Raw genomic sequence first — 18497 nt, 5'->3', positions numbered from 1 at the left:
TCATGTTGGAGTGATACCTCCATTATTTTGGGGTTTAATTTCTAGAATCTCATGCAGGATGGATTCTTGAGGTATTTGTTTTTTGGTGTATTAAGTCACAGATTTGTAGGAAAAAGGAGATGGTGGAAGCTGGTGTTTTGGGGTTTTTGGACCAAATTTTACCATTGTTTGTGGACCAAACCTTATCCTAAATTGTATCCATGTAGTTTGAGAGTGGTACAGTAATGGATTGATACTGTTAGCAGCAGTGCTGTACAAAGCAACATGCCAATGAGGTCTGGTAAGGTATGAGGGAATTTGCAGTATGTGAAAGAAAGAACTGTTAATTTAGTCTCTATAGAAGCTTAAGGTTCTGTCCTTTACTAAAGAACCATCTGTTCAAAAAGGTTCTATAAAATGCATGTATGGCGATGTGAAAAATGTCCATTGCATGAGAATGAGTCTTTAAAATAGGCTGCTTTATTCAAAAACAACATGCTGTTAATGAAATAATGTCTGTTTTTGTTGGCGTGTTAGCAGTGGTTTTGAGGATTAAGACCAGTCTCCACTCCCCTGGTCTTCTGCTCTTTCTCTTGGTGTCACTAATCCTAAAAAGAGTGTGGCGGGCTCGGCTGCTGGTGAGCTGTCCTGCTGCTGCTCCGACATCCTGCCTCTCTCCTAGCTAACCCAGATACAGAGCAGCTGTGTCGGCGGTTTACTGGCAGGGCAGCTGTGGCTCATAATCTGCTGTATCAGCTCTGTGATAACTCTTTCAAGTTTAGCACAAGAAAAAAAACCCCAATAACACCAGGCGATAACTGAACATACAGTTATGCTGACAGAGATTGTTGTGGCCCTGGTGGTCTGAACAACAAGCAGGATGCAGATCTGTGGGATACACAGACAGGTTGGAGACTGCTAAATAGGAATGTGTTTCTTTGCATTTATGCTCTAATCATTTTAATATCAAATCAAGGGCATACATCTGACCTTCTTCTGTTTTGTGTTATACTTTATTTTTCTGTACTTTCTGGCGTAGTGTCTATGGATCCCAGCTCCAGCCACAATGGTTTCCATGGAAGACAAACCAACAAACAAATTCACACTTTTATAGTTTTATCCTTTAAAATTCTCTTGAGTGAGCAAGGGTCGTGGCAGATTCATTTGGTGTTCCAGTCAGTATTTGTGGCAGCAGAAAACACAGAATATCTCAATATGTATCCATGAAGATAAAAAGGTTGAGCTGACACTGTAGGCTCCCTGTTTCTGCCAGTTGCAGTGACTCTGCAGCACCATCGTCTGTCAGAGGTGTGTATGTGCACTCCGCCTGCTCTCCCATCCTGAGCCACTGCATCAAGCCTCACATCATTTCTCTCTGCAGGAACACACTGAATGGAACTCAGGCCAAAATGTAATTATTGGTGCTTTCATACATTCAAATGACAGAAAAACTACAAGACATAAAAAAAAACCTCACCATATTGTAATTTTGTCATATGACTGACTGTACACCTATAATACTACCGTAGCTGATAGCTAACTCTAGTCCAGCAGCATTAATAGGAGTGATTTAGACAATATGATGATAATCTTTCCTCATTTCATATGACTGTGAGTAAGATAGCAAAACAAACCTAATGACAGCTAATACCAAAGCATCTAGTGTGAGATCAAAGACTGTACTGATGTCTGGTTCCATACATGTTTGTTCCTCTATCACAGTCCTCCTCTTCACTCATCCTCTGATAAATGACATTAGGCAACACGTCTTCAGTCAAAGAAAAACTGTCTACATAAACTTAATAAAGAAACAAATTGTGACAATGTTATCATCAACGTAAAAATGGCTCAAACCTACCAGCCCCTAATTGTTTCGAAAACAGCAATTACAAGAATTGATAAATAGAGCTGATATTTTCCACAAAAACATTAGTCCACCAATAAAAATGATCTTTAATTATCTTTCTAGTCCATATACATTTTTTCTAGTCCATCTCCAGCTACTGAACATCTTACAGGAGCAGACAAGTTCTTTGACCATTCTCTATATAACACACTGAAGACCAGTCCTAAAATTCCTGGCAAGGTCTTTAGAATCTGTTCTAGAACCCAAGGGTTCCAACGTCTCCAAGAAGAACATTCCTTTTAATGTTATGCCACTTATTTCCCTGTTGCATGCTTGGAAGGTATTCTCAGATCTATCTCACCCAGAACAGATCTGCTTAATATTATACGGGTCTCAATCTCCTTCTAGAGCACGGGTCCTCCTTCTGGAACAGTCTGGGAGGCGAAACAGGGTGAGTTTTGAGTAGAAGCAGATGATGTTACAGGTTCCACATCATTCAAGTCATTAGTTACAGTTCAGTCGGGTCTATTGTTGGAAGACAAATCCTGTGGAAAAGACTTTATTCAGTTTCAGAAAGTTCAAATCATTGGCCTGCATCAAGCAATTAAGGAACTTAGGAACTACTAAAATTGGGTTCAGAACTGTTCAACGCATTATTAAAACCTGGAAGGATAGTGGTGAACCACCATCTTTGAGGAAATAATCTTGTCAGAAAAAAAGAACTGAATGATAATGATCAGAGATCACTGAAAGTTTTGGAGAAATCAAATGATAAAAAATCAACCGTAAAAGTCATGGCCATGTTTAATAGTGAAAGTAAGCACAATGTGAAGAGAACTAAACAGCTGTGTAGCCTTATCTGTGAGGCTAATCAGACAGATACTCTTTCAACACTAGAAGCAATGTTAGACCACGCCCATGCCATAGTGTCTGACCTTGCCCCGAAGGTAACTTCACTCGAGACAAAGGCAAACCTACAAGATTAAGAAGAAGAAGAAGATTAATTCATACTGGAAGCAACCCGTGCCATGCTATGCAGAGAACAAGGCTAAGCTGCGAGCCAAAGTTAGCGATATTGACTTCTGGAGTCGGCGAAACAACATCAGAGTGGTTGGCATACCTGACTCCATTCAGGGGCAACATCCCACCACTGTCTTTGACAGAGTAACTTGTGGAGGTCTTGGGTGAAGGTGTTACTCGAATATGCATCGTGCTGGTCTTTTCCATGACTTGTCAACTTTAAGTTAACCTTGCATACTGTGTTTGCTGATGTGTTGGCCCTGTGGACTTCTGATGATCTCCAAACTACATTTGGTCTTAACACAGTGACTTTATTCTCACATGTGGATTGCTGTTATTGCTATTTTCACTTCCACGTGTTTTTCTTATGTGTAATATTTTTGCTTTCTGTTATCTATTTATCACTACAGACTTTCATTCAAGTTCAGTGTTGTGGATTTAACAGATCTTTTAACACAATCTTTAACACAATCTTTTTAACACAATCTTTTTAACACAATCCACATTCCCATTTCAATAATTAAATAGAGATTCAAATATTTGGGGGTTTATTGTCACTTGCTCCTTTACAGAACATTCAGCTGCTACTAGATACGTGTAGATCAGACCTGTTCAGATGGGCTACCCTCCCCCTTTCCCTTGCGGGCCTGGTCATTCTCTAAATGCCCTTCGGAAATGTCTGTATTTCTTTCAACACATCCCAATCAGTCTCAATAAATCCTTTTTCTTCAACTCCCCAAATCTGAAGGAGGACTAGCACTTCTGACGACTGGCCACCACTTTTGGGCCTGCAACATTAATAAACTCTGGACAAAACTGGACACCTGCAATTTGCTCACAGCTGCCCATAAATATACATGGCTTCGATCCATGCTCTGATTTAGAACAATCATTGACTTCTCCCATTCTGCTTCAACTCTGCTTTCCACATATGGTCAACCAGCAGCCTCAGAACACTCAAAAACCTGTATGAAAAAGGACTCTTTGCTTCTCTGTCAGTGAAATACAACTTGACCAAGAGCCTTTTTTGGTTCCTTGTGGTAAGGCACTTGCTTGTAACCGTAGCAAACGGTCTCCAGCCCACCATTTACATATGTTCTGGATGTGCCCAAGGCTGACCAGCTTTTGGTCTGATTTATTCAGAACTCTCAAACAGGATCTCATGGTTTACCTGATGGTCCAGTGGCTAGGATTTCCCGGGTTCGATTCCTGGTCAGGGAATGTGATTCTGATACGTTTGATATCTGCCAACATGGTTTCTCATGACCGATTTGCTTCTGAATGCAGATTTGCTCCAATCACCTATGTATCCAAATGTACGGATAACATACAAAGATCCATGAATGCATTCCTGATGTTTGGCAGCTGTTGCTCAGGGCCAGCATCTTGTTATCGAAAGCCGCTGGTTCGATTCCCCTGGTCTGCATGTCAAAGTGTCATTGGGCAAGATACTGAATCCCAGACTGTAAGTTGCTTTGGACAAAAGTGTCTACTAATTGCTCTAAAATACAATACAAAAGCCAACTGCTCAGTCGGTCTCCCATCATCCAACCATCATCAACTCCTCCCTCACCTCTGGCTATGTCCCCCAAACCCTGAAACTGGCTGCTGTCACCCCCATCCTCAAAAAACCTGGCCTGGATCCTGACACCATCTCAAATTTTCATCCTATCACAAACCTCCCTTTTCTGTCAAAAATTCTGGAACGCGTTGTCACCGCGCAGATCAAAACCCACCTCTTCTCTCGTGAACTGTATGAACCATTCCAATCTGGATTCTGCCCACAACACAGCACCGAAACCACTCTCCTGAAAATCACAAACGATCTCCCCCTCTCTGCAGACTCTGGGCACCTCAATATACTGATCCTCCTTGACCTCACTGGAGCCTTCGACACCATTAGTCACTCCATTCTCCTGTCCCGCCTACACGCATCACTCAACATCACTGGCTCTGGTCTTTCCTGGCTTAAATCATATCTCACCGACAGACATCAGTTTATCCACATCAACAACTGTGCCTCTTCCACTGTCCCCCTCCCTCAAGGCGTCCCCCAGGGCTCGGTGCTTGGTCCTCTCCTCTTCATCCTCTACCAACTCCCCACTGGTTCCATCATCCGCCGTCATGGCCTTTGTTTCCACTGCTACGCTGACGACATCCAAATCTACATTTCTACAAAATCCATCACCCCTGTCACCCACTCCACCCTCACCAACTGTCTGACAGAACCGTAACCTTGGTATCATCTTCAACAATAACCTCTCTTTTGAACATCACATCAGCCGCCTCATTCAAACTGCTTTCTTTCACCTTAAGAACATCGCTTGCCTTCGTCCATTACTCCCCTTCTCTGGCACCAAAACTCTCATCCATGCATTCATCACCTCAAGACTCGACTACTGCAATAGCATCCTCTATGGCTCATCATCCAAAGTTCTCAACAAACTTCAGTACATTCAAAACTCGGCTGTATTAACTTTAAGCTCCTCCTCCTCACCCACAAAGCCCTCCATAACCAGGCCCCTTCCTACCTCACAGACTTGCTCCACCACCACACTCCCTCCCGCACCCTCCGATCATCCGATGCAAACCTTCTCTCACACCCGCTCAGGACCAAGCACCGCACCTGGGGCGCCAGAGCCTTCTCCATAGCTGCCCCCTCCCTCTGGAACGCCCTCCCCAAACATATCCGTGACTGTTCTAACCCATCCACCTTCAAGTCATCACTCAAGACCCAACTTTTTAAATCTGCTTTTAACCTGCAACAATAGCTGTCTTTCTCTGTGCCCCCCATCACTTTTCATGATCACAAACACACATAGTTATTTGCACATTGTTTGTTTGTCCTTCTATGTACTTTTCATTTATTTCTCTTTCTTCCTCTTTTCACTGAGCACTATGTATTTTTCCTCTGTATTTGGTTTTATGTCAAGCGTCTTTGAGAGCTGTAAAAGCGCCGTATAAATAAAATGTATTACTATTATTATTATCATCATTATTATTATTATCCAAAAATGCAGCCATTACTGCATAGTGTGTCATTGCCTTCACTACTCTGCCAGCCAGGTATACCATTCTTTTCAGATGGAAACATGCTTCTCCCCCAACTTACAACAGGTGATACAGGAAGTCCTACAATGCCTGAAACTAGAGAAGCTAAGGTTCTCACAGAAGGAATCCCTGACATCCTTCTCTAACTATCTTAATATCACTCCTGATGGTGCCGAGGACACATTTTAGGCAGAGTTAGCTGCGGGAGACAGAGAGACCTTTCCTTCCTGTCTTTCTTCTCCCCTTCTCTGATTGTGTGTCTGCATGTTTGCCCATTGTCTATATGTTATAGATTTGATCAGTTGTGTATTTTGGCCACAACCAGCACAGAGAGTTGGGAGGGCTGGTGGGATTTTTGTTTTTGTTTTGTCTCATTCCTATATGCAGACGCTCCGGAATACCCTGTACCTGACACACTGCTCTGCACTGTTTGCATAAAATGAATAAAAGTAATTTGAAGAAAAAAAGAAATATGATTTGGACCAATAACCAGTAATTCAGTCTTGTCAGTGTTCAGCTGTAGAAAGCTGGAGGACATCCAGTCCATAATCATGCAACATTCATTAAGACATACGAATATTAATGAATAAAAAAACAAGTTAAACTCATTCCTGCCCTGAATACCAGTGTCCTACTCATGTCAATCCCACTAAAAAAGGAGAAACTCATTGTAAGTTTTTTATTTTGTCATGCCACATTTGCTCTACTTCCCACGTCAGTGACACTTCTACACCGTCCTGGTTGACCCTTTAAGATGATGATGATGATGATGATGATGATGATGGCCAATAATCTGCTCAAACTGATAAAAAATATATTTATTATCAATAAAAAAAACTATATTCATCAATTCATAGACAAGACTACACTTCTAATTTGACATAATAAAACAACAATTCAAATTTCACATTGCACTGGACCAGAGAATTCTACATCATACTAGACAGTTATTTTTCATGTCTGCACTCTGCCCTGCAGATGAGAGAAATAGAGTATGAATGTCATCACATGTTGTTAAAAAGCTGAACAGAGAACAATGCTGTAATCTGACACACAGATGTTTCAGTTACAATATAAATTTGCATTTACAAAAGCCCCCCAGCTAAAATACCTCAGTGTCTTCAGGTTGCAGGTGGTTAGTCTCATCAGTGTCTTTAATTTGTTGTAATTTGTGTTATTCAAAGGTCCCATATCATAAAAAAACATTTTTTCTCTGGAATCTACATATATAAGCTGGTCCTTCCTGAGCCTGCCAACTCTCATAATGAGGAAAACCAGTGATTCCTGCATGGTCTCTGCAGCCCACCCACTGGTAACATGGCGCTCCTACAGGCTGTTCAGAATCTGCTCCTTTCATTACGTAATGAAAGGAGTCATTATCATAGGCCGACCTCCTCTGAGCAGTGATAGGAGATATCTGAGAGGGAGGTGTTCATCCCTAAGGTGAAGTTCGGTGTGTCCAGCGGTGAGACAGCAGTGTTTCACAATGTCGTCACTCAGAGCTAGACACGCAAATTGCTCTGTTGTTGGTTGTCAAACTCAACATAAATGCCTATATTCTGTCCCAGCTACAGAACAGAAGAGACAGTGGTTGCGTTTCACATTTTAAGACAACGTGCCAGCTACGGTTCATGTTAGCTTGTGTGTGTGTGCTAATTGCTTCACATCAGTGATCAGCGGAGGGTCTGTCACCCTGACCAATAGTAGCTCTCTCTCACTTAGATGTGAAAACTGTGGAATTCTGGGGAACTGAGTTCAGTTCAGAGTCCATTTTGAAATCCACAATGAACTACTTCATCTGTGGATCCCAACACGTAGCAGTAAACAGTAAAATGACCTACCTGTCAAGCAGAAACACAGCCAGCTCTGCATCCATCTTCAGCCCTTCCTCCTCTCAGCGGTGTCTCCACCTGTGCCCCGGCCATGTTGAGGTCTGTGCCCTTGCCTTATCATAGTCCTTCTTTATCAGCCTTTGGCTGTTTTTTGGCTCTCTCTCAATCTTCATTACTCATGGCCAATGTGATTGCGCAGTAAATTAATGCTAATTTCCATTTAGGCCAATAGATCCTAAATCCTACACACTGGACATTTAACATCATTACTGTTTGTGGCCTTTCAATGTATTAACAGTGCTTATACTCTCAAGCAAGCTTGATGGCATGTGACACATTTACCACAAGTAATGGGTTAGGGTTAGAACAGTGCTGACAATACACACTGATACTGTTGAGCTGATGGTGGAGGTCAGGCTGTGAATATGATGGAACCTGTTTGACAGAGAGCAGGGCACAAAACACACCAGGGGAGGACTTGAAAGTCTCCCAGCACACTGACACTGTCTGCTGAAGCACTGCAGAAACACAAGTCTCTCAATGTGTGTGTGTGTGTGTGTGTGTGAGTGTTTGATGTATCCTCAAATATCTGGATATTTTTCAGCCTTGAATACAGTCCACATTGGCAGCTACAAGTGTGACCTTGCTCGTAAACATGCGTCTGAGCGTGAGAGTCTGACCCTTTCATTCCTCTGGGCACGTCTCTCGTTCCGTCCTCCGCACGACTTCATATCCACTGGGAGTGATTGAGAAGCGCAGCGTCATGCCTGCCCGATGCTGAGGACTTATGCAGACTGTGTTCATTTCATCACTTCTCTTTGATTTTTGTGCTTCTCCCGTGGTTGAGTAGCATGCATAGTAAAATGTTTTATTTCTTGTCAGTTTTAAGTGTCTTTATTGGAAATATTTCTGACTTTTTGGTGCTGTTTGATTTTAAAGATTGAAAGGATGCACCATGCTGTTCCGCTGTCTGACCTCCTGTCTGGCCCAGTGTGCTCTCTGCAGCTTCACACGGCTGCATTCCACTTCCGTCACTTATTCAAAGACCAGAGAGCTGCTTCTACGACGCTGTGGAAACGTGCCAGGGTGCAGCCGGTGGAAACACAAGTACTGTCCATAATGGTCATGATCTCACCCACCATGTTTATTCTGACAGCTAATTGTTGCTATTGACCTGTACTTTGCATTGGAACACACAGAGCTGCTGTAATTTTACCACAGCTTTTGGCTTGTATTCTGAACCAAATCTGGTACATTTTGACTGTATTTGTATGCAGAGTGCAAAACAGCCACACCCTGTCTCTTCAAGCCAAAAGACTTTCCTTGATTGTTTTGCAGGGAGCCAAATGTGCTTGGCATTGTCAGATGTGGAGAATCTACCCACAAAGCCTTCACTGAATCAGTGTGGCTACTTTTCAGTGACAGGGTAGGGAACAGTTGTAAATTTACTGTGCCAACAAAGTGTGCCTGCTACTGTGATTCCTTTGTTGTCTATCAACACTTAAACATGAAGCAATAAAGTTTCTCCCCAGGGTAATGTATTTCAGAAGCAAAGTGTTGAATAGGTGGGAGATTATTTGAACCATGTCGGTGTAAAAATATTGATTATGTTTGCAGCATTGAGAGACGATCTCATCGACTGTAGAGAGGCTGAGTGTGGCGGAGAACACATTCAGATGATTACAGTTTAATCTTGGTATGCAGGAGGGCTTTGTAATGCTTTGTGTGTGTGTGTGCGTGTGCGTGTGTGTTGCAGTTGGACAGAGGAGGTGGGATCTTGCTGTAGACATGGAACCTGTTTTTCATCCTCTGGAGACAGAAGGATGGGGAGAGGGAGAAAGTCTAAACTCCCACAGGGCCTGCAGAGTTGTTGCTCTCCTGCTCTGTTTCAGCTCATGCAGTTGCCAAGTTGGCTAGCTCAGGATTTCATTCCATCATTTACTCTGCTTCTTTACTACTGTTGCAATTTACAGCTCAATCAATCTCAAAGTGATCAGGAGCAGTGACAGCACGGTGTTAGAATAGAAAAAAGTAGTGGGTAATTTGTAAAAAGCTACATTTATTATGTAGTTTCTGTGTTTAATGACTGAGAGATGTCATTCTATTGATCTGATATTTCCTTTCAGATGGCTCAGAACAAACCTTCAAACACCTGTCATTCACTCATCTCTTAATCCCAACTTCATTCAGCTTCCTGTTCAGTAAATCACATCACTTAAATTGTAAAGACAGTGACATAACAAAAAGCAGAGAAGGGGAAGGAACTGATGCCTTTGACTTGAACTGCCTCGAACTATACAACACTTAATTACTACATTATAATATATGTATATATATATATTATAATATATGTCCTTAAAATTCCAGAGTGCAACACCCACAGGCATCTCATCGCAGCAGAGCTTAATAAGACACATGTCAATTGCAGCACCTGCAGGAAACAGTGCAATGAGAAATATTACATATCAACATTACTACAAATATGACTTAATATTTGAAAACAAAAAAACACTGAGAATATTCCAAAATACAATCTGAAATGGAGAAAATAATTTATACATGATAAATGTATTAATAAATATCAATAAAATAAATTATGTATGTACCTTTTGAGTGAGGCGATGCTGGCTGAAGAAGAAGTTCTTGGTGGAGGAGGAGGTGGCGGAGGCTGAAGAAAGCATACGTATGCATGCATACATACGTACGTGTACATGTACATAACATTATGGAATTTAATTCTAAACATTAAAACTAAAACTTACATTTACTTTAATTAATGTACGTACGTACACTGTGCAATGATATTTTTTTAAACATTTTTTAAAATTTTCTATTTTATAATTTTTTTAAAATTTTGGTCGCGGCAAATTTGAAATTAACGTGTATTTGTGGGATTTCGTTACGCGGGCATTTTGCCGTACCACGGGCAGAAATATTGCCTTCGTAACTTGAATTTTTCGTTAAATGGGGTCTTTGTAAGCCGGGGTTCCACTGTATTTTACAAACTCTATCTCTCAACGAATGACCTCTGATGTAGGCTAACCCTTGAAGGCACACATGAGTCTGTGTGGACTTGTGCATGCCCTAGACTCATGGAGAGCGGTATTGGGACGGAACTGGAGCGAAACAGAACCATCGCTCTGGCCTTTGGATTAAAACGCGCTCTAGCAGATGTTTGATGCCTTGAATTATATGCTGGGACTCTATTTGTACTGTTGCTGAAGTTTGGTGCTGTTCTGAGCATTATTTGTGGCATTTTGATGGCAGTTTCTTGTTGGAGGCATATACTGCAGTGTATTGTTATCGTGTGGTCTTTTCTGAGGTTGCTAAAACTACGTAAGCTAGTGGTCAGAAAAATTGATCTTTCGAGGGGGGTCTTACTCTGTGTCACAGTGTGTTAGACCATGGATTAAACTCACACTGAACATCCCTTTCAAGCTGTATTCTGTAGCATTGTTTTGTTATATTTACCAAAATCGTCCCTATGATCTGAAAGTAGAATAAGATACAGGTCAGCTGTGTAAAAATCCACTGTCTAATGGTCTGTGAAAGAATCCACCTCTCCCGAATCAACACAACCAATCTGAGCGAAGGGGAGTGTCTGAGAAGTGTCAACAACAACTGAAAAATGCCCCACCATTGCCTGTGTCAAAGAGAAGAAATAAGAAGACTGAGGAAGAAAAGCAGTGGAAAAAGAAAGAACTGGACTGAGCCAGAACCTGCTGGACAAGTAAGGACACCTGCTTGATATATGTTTCATTCTATGTTTTAACCACAAGGCTATGGTGGCAGCGGTTACAGTAATACTCGCAATAGCACATAGCGCCTATGTTGCAGTCATGCTACATAGTTTGTTGGTAAATCTAACTTGTTAACTTGTATGCTAACTCCGGTGTTAAGCTTTGTCTTTATGGCTACTGAATAGCAAAAGTGTCATTCTAGTGACCAGGCAGTTATAACATAAGTTTGTGTTCAGTAGCTCTGAAGTGGTTGAATTGGTTTCACAGAAATGTCAGACACAGACGCTGAAAAGCAAAGTCTGTCTTTTTTTGTTATGGTGGTAATAAAGCAGTCCTAAATGATGATCCTGACCTCCATCAGAACATGTTGTTTTTGCTTCAATACTATATACAGCTGTTGTGAATCTACAATAATGTGATCTATAAAAATGATGATCATTTATTGCGGGAACATTTTGAGTCATCCATTCACCCCACAGTCACCGAGGATAGCTCAAAGTATTTGTAGTATTTGTTTCTCTTTATTGATCTGGTGATGAAGAGATCAGTTATTCAGGGAGCTCCAACACCTTTAAAATTACTTTCCTGTTTTGCTTCCCTCGCTGTGGTTCCCGTGGTCACAAAGCAAATTAAACAGCTTAACTATCTTAAACTCAGATGGCAACTCAACTTCCCTCCACTGGTGGTGTCGGTGTCAGCCACTCACTGAGTGAAAGCACAGCACTATCAGAGCTAGTTTGAAAGTCAGCCTCTTAAAACAGGAAGCCAGATCAGTAACAATACTGGACCTCGACTAATCCATGTCATAACCATTTTAAGTGATGTAATTATTGGAGTAATATGAATTCAAGATGATCACTGGCAGATGTATTTTTGCATCAGTGTTGGGAAAGGAACATAATTTCAATGGTTTGCTGTAACAACAGCTAATAAAATAAACGGAACGTGTAAGCACCTTCGAATAACAACTTAAGATGGCACACTGTATAACATTAAAGGTCCCATATTATACTGTTTATCATCAATGTCACACAGCTGTCAGAGGTCCAACAGCTCTGTATCTGATTTGCACTGCCCCAAACCCATCTGCGGTCCTGAATTTCAGCTGTCTAAAAGTCGCAAGGAGAGGCTCCTGAAGAAGTACAGAGTCTGTGGCTGCAGCAGGATGTTTCAGAATGGTTAGTGTGTCTGTATAATGTAATGTATAATGTATGTGTTGTTACATTTACCACCATGAAGCTAATGGCTAACAGCTAGCAAAAGCTGTGTTTGTCTCCAACTCAGTCTCCAAACTCTTGGACACTGTTAGCATCGTCTCTGTCTCCAGTCTGCATGTTTCCAGACTTTTTACTGTGATAATCAAGCTCCATCGTAATATCAGTAACATTAAACTCGCTTCAAACTCTATTGCATAGCGGACCGAAGTGGAGCTAACTAGTTAGCTGATTTCCAGCTGACTTCACCAGACTCATAGGCAACTATGGATACTATTAAACCGTGGCAACACTTTTCAGTGGCTCGGGTGCAGTTGCTGGGTCCGGTATGGTTGGGACTGATCCTTTTACGAGGGTCAGTGTCGAGGCAAAGCCAGCTTTGTACTGACCCTCGTTACTGAAGCAGTCCGATGTGAAGTGTGATTAGCACACACATACAAGCTAACATGAACTGTAGCCGGCACGTTGTCTTAAAATATGAAACGCAACCACTGTCTCTTCTGTTCTGTCAGGAAAGGAGCAGATTCTGAACAGCCTGTAGGAGCGCCGTGTTACCAGTGGGTGGGCTGCAGAGACCAGTTGGCAGGCTCAGGGAGGACCAGCTTATATGTGTAGAGACCAGAGAGAACATGTTTTTTATGATATGGGACCTTTAAACATTGTGTAACCTTCCATTAACTTGACAGTGATGATGAAACACATTCCACTTGTTGATAATCCTACTATGGCACACTTGGGTGTGGATGAACAAGACAGTGTTTTCTTGCTGTCTCTGCCATCTTGATAAGCCATGATTAATTCTCTGTCTAAAATATTTGGACTTGAGCTTGTTTTTTGGGGTAATCTGTGCTTTGACCAGGTACAGCGTTGTTCCATTGTGCTAAGATTTCAAAGACTTATGTCTAAATTCCCCTTTTTGTAATTGCTGGGAACTGCTCATCCAGATCACTTGACATTCAACACAACACTTCTTCCACAAGTGTAAATTTGATTGTATAAATCTGAAAGCTATCGAGAGGCGAGAGAGGAATTCACTCTGTTTTGCTTGTCGTGGCTCGCCTGTTGAATATGTGATGAAGCGGGATCTTGGTCCATATTGTGTTTATAAACCGAGTGCCATTAAACATTAATGGTGAAGTGAGGTGATCAACCATGCTGGATATTAAGCTCATGTGCTAAGATTTTGAAAAAGTATTTACTTATATCAGCAGGCTGACAGGATGTTTGGGCATGCACTTTCTTGGAGAATGAAATAAACGCAGTGCTGGTGTGATTATGGCCACAGGAAAGACATTACAGTGATGAGGGTCCGTGGCCTGCTTTCAAACATTCTGTGCTCTCATTTCCTCTCCTCTTGTCCCAACAGTCAGGGACCGGACATATTAGGCTGTTTGTGCCAAAACTCTTCTCCAACAAGCAGGTTTTATACTTGCTATGTTCACTACGTCTCATCTCTCCTTCCCCTGTTCATTACATGGCCTCCTCTCTGGCTGTCAGTGAATGGAGGCTGACTGACAGCTAATACTGTCGGGTCTGACATTCATTCCACTTTCCTGTGTCTCTCCTGGAGCCCTGTTTCCAAGGAAGAAGAATAGGGAGGATTTTCACATTGTCCGGGTGACTTATTTTAGTCTTTGTCCCTCGTCCATGGGAGAAACTCCAAAAAGTGGCTGAATGCTCCCGGTTTCCCAAGAGCATGTCATGAATCTCGCAGAGCTTGGCTGTCACTACCAAGTTTTCATTAAGAAGCCTCTTTGTTGCCAAGAAGGGAGTGGAAAGTTGTCGTTTGGCCCTGCTTGTGGATGTATTTTAATCTGTTGGCTCCAGAGACTGTTCAAACTAACATCTTATTTCCAAAAAGAACAAACACATTCATGTTTAAACACTGCAATTCTTGTGCAGCAGTACAAGACTTGACAAGCACCGAGCTACTTGCTATGCACCGAGCAGAGTAGCACAAAGCCTCAGGGATGATTGCTGTTTAAGGAGTTCGCTATAAACTTTTCAGATCAACTTGAAGGAAATTCACTGAAGGTCTAACACTAAAAAAATGTACACAGTGCAGCTTCTGACAGGCACATTGTAGCTTCTCTGAATGGGCCATTTTCAGATTAGATGAAGCCACAGATGTAAAAGTGGATTTCTGCACAATTTTTTTTTTTAAATCCTTCAAGATGGAATATCAAACACAGGACACACAGGAATATCAAAAGGCAAATGTTATCTAACTGTAGCTGTTTTGTTTTGTCATCCATCTGACTTCATATCGCACTGGGAGTGTTTCAGAAGCTGAGCATCATGCCTGTCTGGTGTCGTTGACTCTTTTGTTAGTGTTCATAATTTCTCCTGATTTTTGTAGTTCTACTTCAGTTTGGAGAAGCAGAGAGCCGCTCCAGCCCAGACGCTCAGCTTTGTACTGCAGTGAACGGGGTCCAGAGAAAAAGAGAAATAAACCACCTAAAACAAGGCTCACCTGAAAAAATCTGTAACAGTTCAAGTGTACGTTGTATGTTCTCCAAACTGAGGCTGCGCTGATCGGTGATTATGGTAGGGAACAGGGAATCGACTATAGATATGTACTTTACATGACCCCACTTCAAAAAACACAAACTATCCCTCTAAGTGGGTTTATTGTTAATATTTCGAACTTTTGGTACTGTACATCCTGAGTCAGCACACTACATTATTTTGAAAATTGACTCTATACGCCCTGTGCATATTGTTGCGGTCCGCATCCAACAAAAGCAGACTTGGTGCGTACTCTCAGCACAGCAGAGCACTTCGTGTGGCGTGAAGAGCAGCTGGAAACACGAGCATTGTCTAGAAGGGCAGCAAACAGCTCCAGCGACCATAATGCAACCGTGACGGGCCCGGTAGAATCTTTGGGTAAAAGTCAAAGGCAGCGCTAGCTGCTCTGTGTGGTCGCACTTAGACATGAGTAATTTAAGCTAAATGCTAAAATGCACTCAATACCAATGCTAACATGCTAATGTTTGGCTGGTATGAATACTGTGTTCACCATCTCAGTTTAGTGTAACAGGCTAAATAGCACCCAAGAGAGTACAGCTGAAAATGCTAGGAATGTCGTGAATTTAGATCTGGTTCCTCAGGATTTCTATACAGCCCATCCTCGTTAGGATGGACTGTGAATGCAGCTTATTGTTAGGCACTACCCTCTAGTAGCTGTAGTGTTTATAATGATAATGTCAGTACCATATGTAATATTACAGCAGCAAAGAACGATATGGTGAAGCAGTATCAAGTGTGAAAAAGTGTGTATATGGAGGACGTTGGCGTGGACAGTTCAGGAAGAGCCCAGGACCCTCATCCAGGAGACTGCAGTTCATGTCCAGTGTGAAACCTATCGATGGTGAGTTATTTTAACGTTCTGACGTAGTCCACTTACACCACATTTGTAACTTTGTAGCGCCATTCAACATCTTTAGCATGACTACGAATAGAGCTGCCGAGTTTGCATTAAAGCTAAGGTTGGTAATTTATTCTAGAAGCTTTTTTGTTGTATCAGTTGAAAAAAAGGAAACAATTCCAGTATGTTTGGTCTCTCTGCTTGGATGGAACAAAATATAATACTCTGCTTAAAAAAACGAAGGGAACACTTAAGGTTCCAGTATAACACCAAGTCATTTAAACTTCAGAGATATCAATCTGTCCATTTAGGAAGCACTAGTGACTATGAATCAGTGTCACCTGCTTTGCTGCAAATCAAAGTGCCAACAGGTGCAATGGAGAGACAAAATCAAGACAACCATAAAGAGGGAATGGTTTTGCATGTGGCGGCCACAGACAATAGCTCGCTCCTGATCCTTCCCTAGTTTTAGTTCTGCTAGTGTTCTTGTCACTACTGGTAGCATGAGGCAGTACCTGCAGCCCAATCAGGTTGCACAGACAGTCCAGCTCCTCCAGGATGGCACATGTGCAGACACAAAAAGGATTTCTGTGTCTCCCAGCACAGTCCCAAGAGCATAGAGGAGACACCAGGAGACCAGACGTTACACGAGGAGAGCTGGACCGGGTTATAGAAGGGCATCACCCAGCAGCAGGACCGGTATGTACTCCTTGGTTAGAGGAGGAACAGGAGGATCACTGCCAGGGCTCTATAAATGATCTCCAGCAGACCACTGGTGGCCCGTTCTCTTTAAGGATGAGAGCAGGTTCACACTGAGTTCATGTGACAGATGTGAAAGAGTCTGGACACGCTGTGATGAACTTTATGCTGCCAGTAACATCTTCCAGCATGACCAGTTTGGAGTTGGGTCAGTGATGGTCTGAGAAGCAAGTCCTTAGAGCGTCGCACGGACCTGCATGTTATAGCCAACAGTACCCTGACTGCTTTGAGGTAGCACAAGGAAATCCTAAGAGAGACCTTATGCTGGTACAGTAGGTCCTGGGTTACCCCCCCTTGCAGGAAAATGTCAGGCCTTATGTGGCCAGAGAGTGGCCAGGCATTGATGCCATTGACTGGCCCTCTCATTCCCATAACCTTAGTCCAATTGAGCACCTGTGAAATGTTATGTTATGTGTCGGTGCATCTGACGCCTTCAGCGTGAATCATTTGTTGATGAAGATCTGATGTGTGATTAAAGTGTTCCCTTTAGTTTTGGAGCAGTGTATATTTGAATATATTTTTGGGCTTTTCCCCGATGGTCACCAAATCTGGTGCTGGTTGCTTATGGAAATAAAGTAGCTAATACAGACTTAAAAGTTGCTAATTCTAGCGACAATGTTGCCAAGTTGGCAGCATTGGTCTGTGTCTGACTAGCACACATCCATGTGTTTCTGAGGAGTGGCTCTGGAGGGATGACTGAAGGAAGGGGTGTTTTTTTAACATTTTTTTTTTTTTTACATTTGGCTCTTGCTGGTTTCTACAATCTCACCAACCCCAGTTTTGTTTCGTCCTGATTTTGGCACAATGATTAAATGGTTCCACATTAAAGCCAGTGTTTATGTACAGTAGGATCAAAAAGTCTCAGACTACTAGTCAAGATACTACCTTGTCATTTCAAACAATGAAGTAAAAAGTTGAATCTTTGAAAAATGAATGTCAGAATATCTCAGTTTGTCCCCCTTTTTGCTTTACTGCCAGCATGCATTCGAGCTGCATAGACTCCATAAGTTAGTGTAAATCCTTCTACTCATGTTATCCCAGTATGATCAGACTGTGTTCCACAAAGCTCAGCTTTCACAGTGCTCCTATAAATGTTGCATGTGACTGAGGTCAGGTGACTGTAGAGGACAGGCCAGACCAGTCAGGACTCCTTGGTCTTTTTTGGTCTTCAGTAGTTGTATCAAAGCTTTGAGGTGTGTTTGAGCTTATTTAATGAATTATAACAAGATCTAACAGGTCTGCACACTATATTCAGACTATATGTCCATTTCGTTTTCCCCTAACCTTTATTGAGGGATATGCACAAGACATCCTCATACCTGGAAGTCTCATTAGTCATTCCCAGTAGAGTGGCAAATGCAGTCACATCTAGCATTGATACAGTCAAATGAAAAACAAAGAAATAATACAAAGTTGATGACTGGACAAATAGACTCAGGAAGAGGTTATTACAGGCTGCTGAAGGCTATAGAGAAATTCCATGTTTGATAAAGTACATTTACATAGGAATGTCCCAATCAAGTGTTTTTGCCTTGATCCTGGCTGTGCTGGTTATTTGTTGATTCTGTGGGACAGATCAGATCACAAGATTATTTATCAGCCTTGTGACCTTGACTGTACTCGGTTTCTTGATCTGCACCTGTGTGTGAAGGGGAGCTGGGAAGAGAGAAGTCAAGAGCTGTGAGACAC

Source organism: Acanthopagrus latus, chromosome 14, assembly GCF_904848185.1.
Source record: "Acanthopagrus latus isolate v.2019 chromosome 14, fAcaLat1.1, whole genome shotgun sequence".
Classification (NCBI taxonomy): Eukaryota; Metazoa; Chordata; class Actinopteri; order Spariformes; family Sparidae; genus Acanthopagrus; species Acanthopagrus latus.
The sequence above is the reverse complement of the archived record's forward strand: the minus strand, read 5'-3'. Positions refer to the sequence as shown.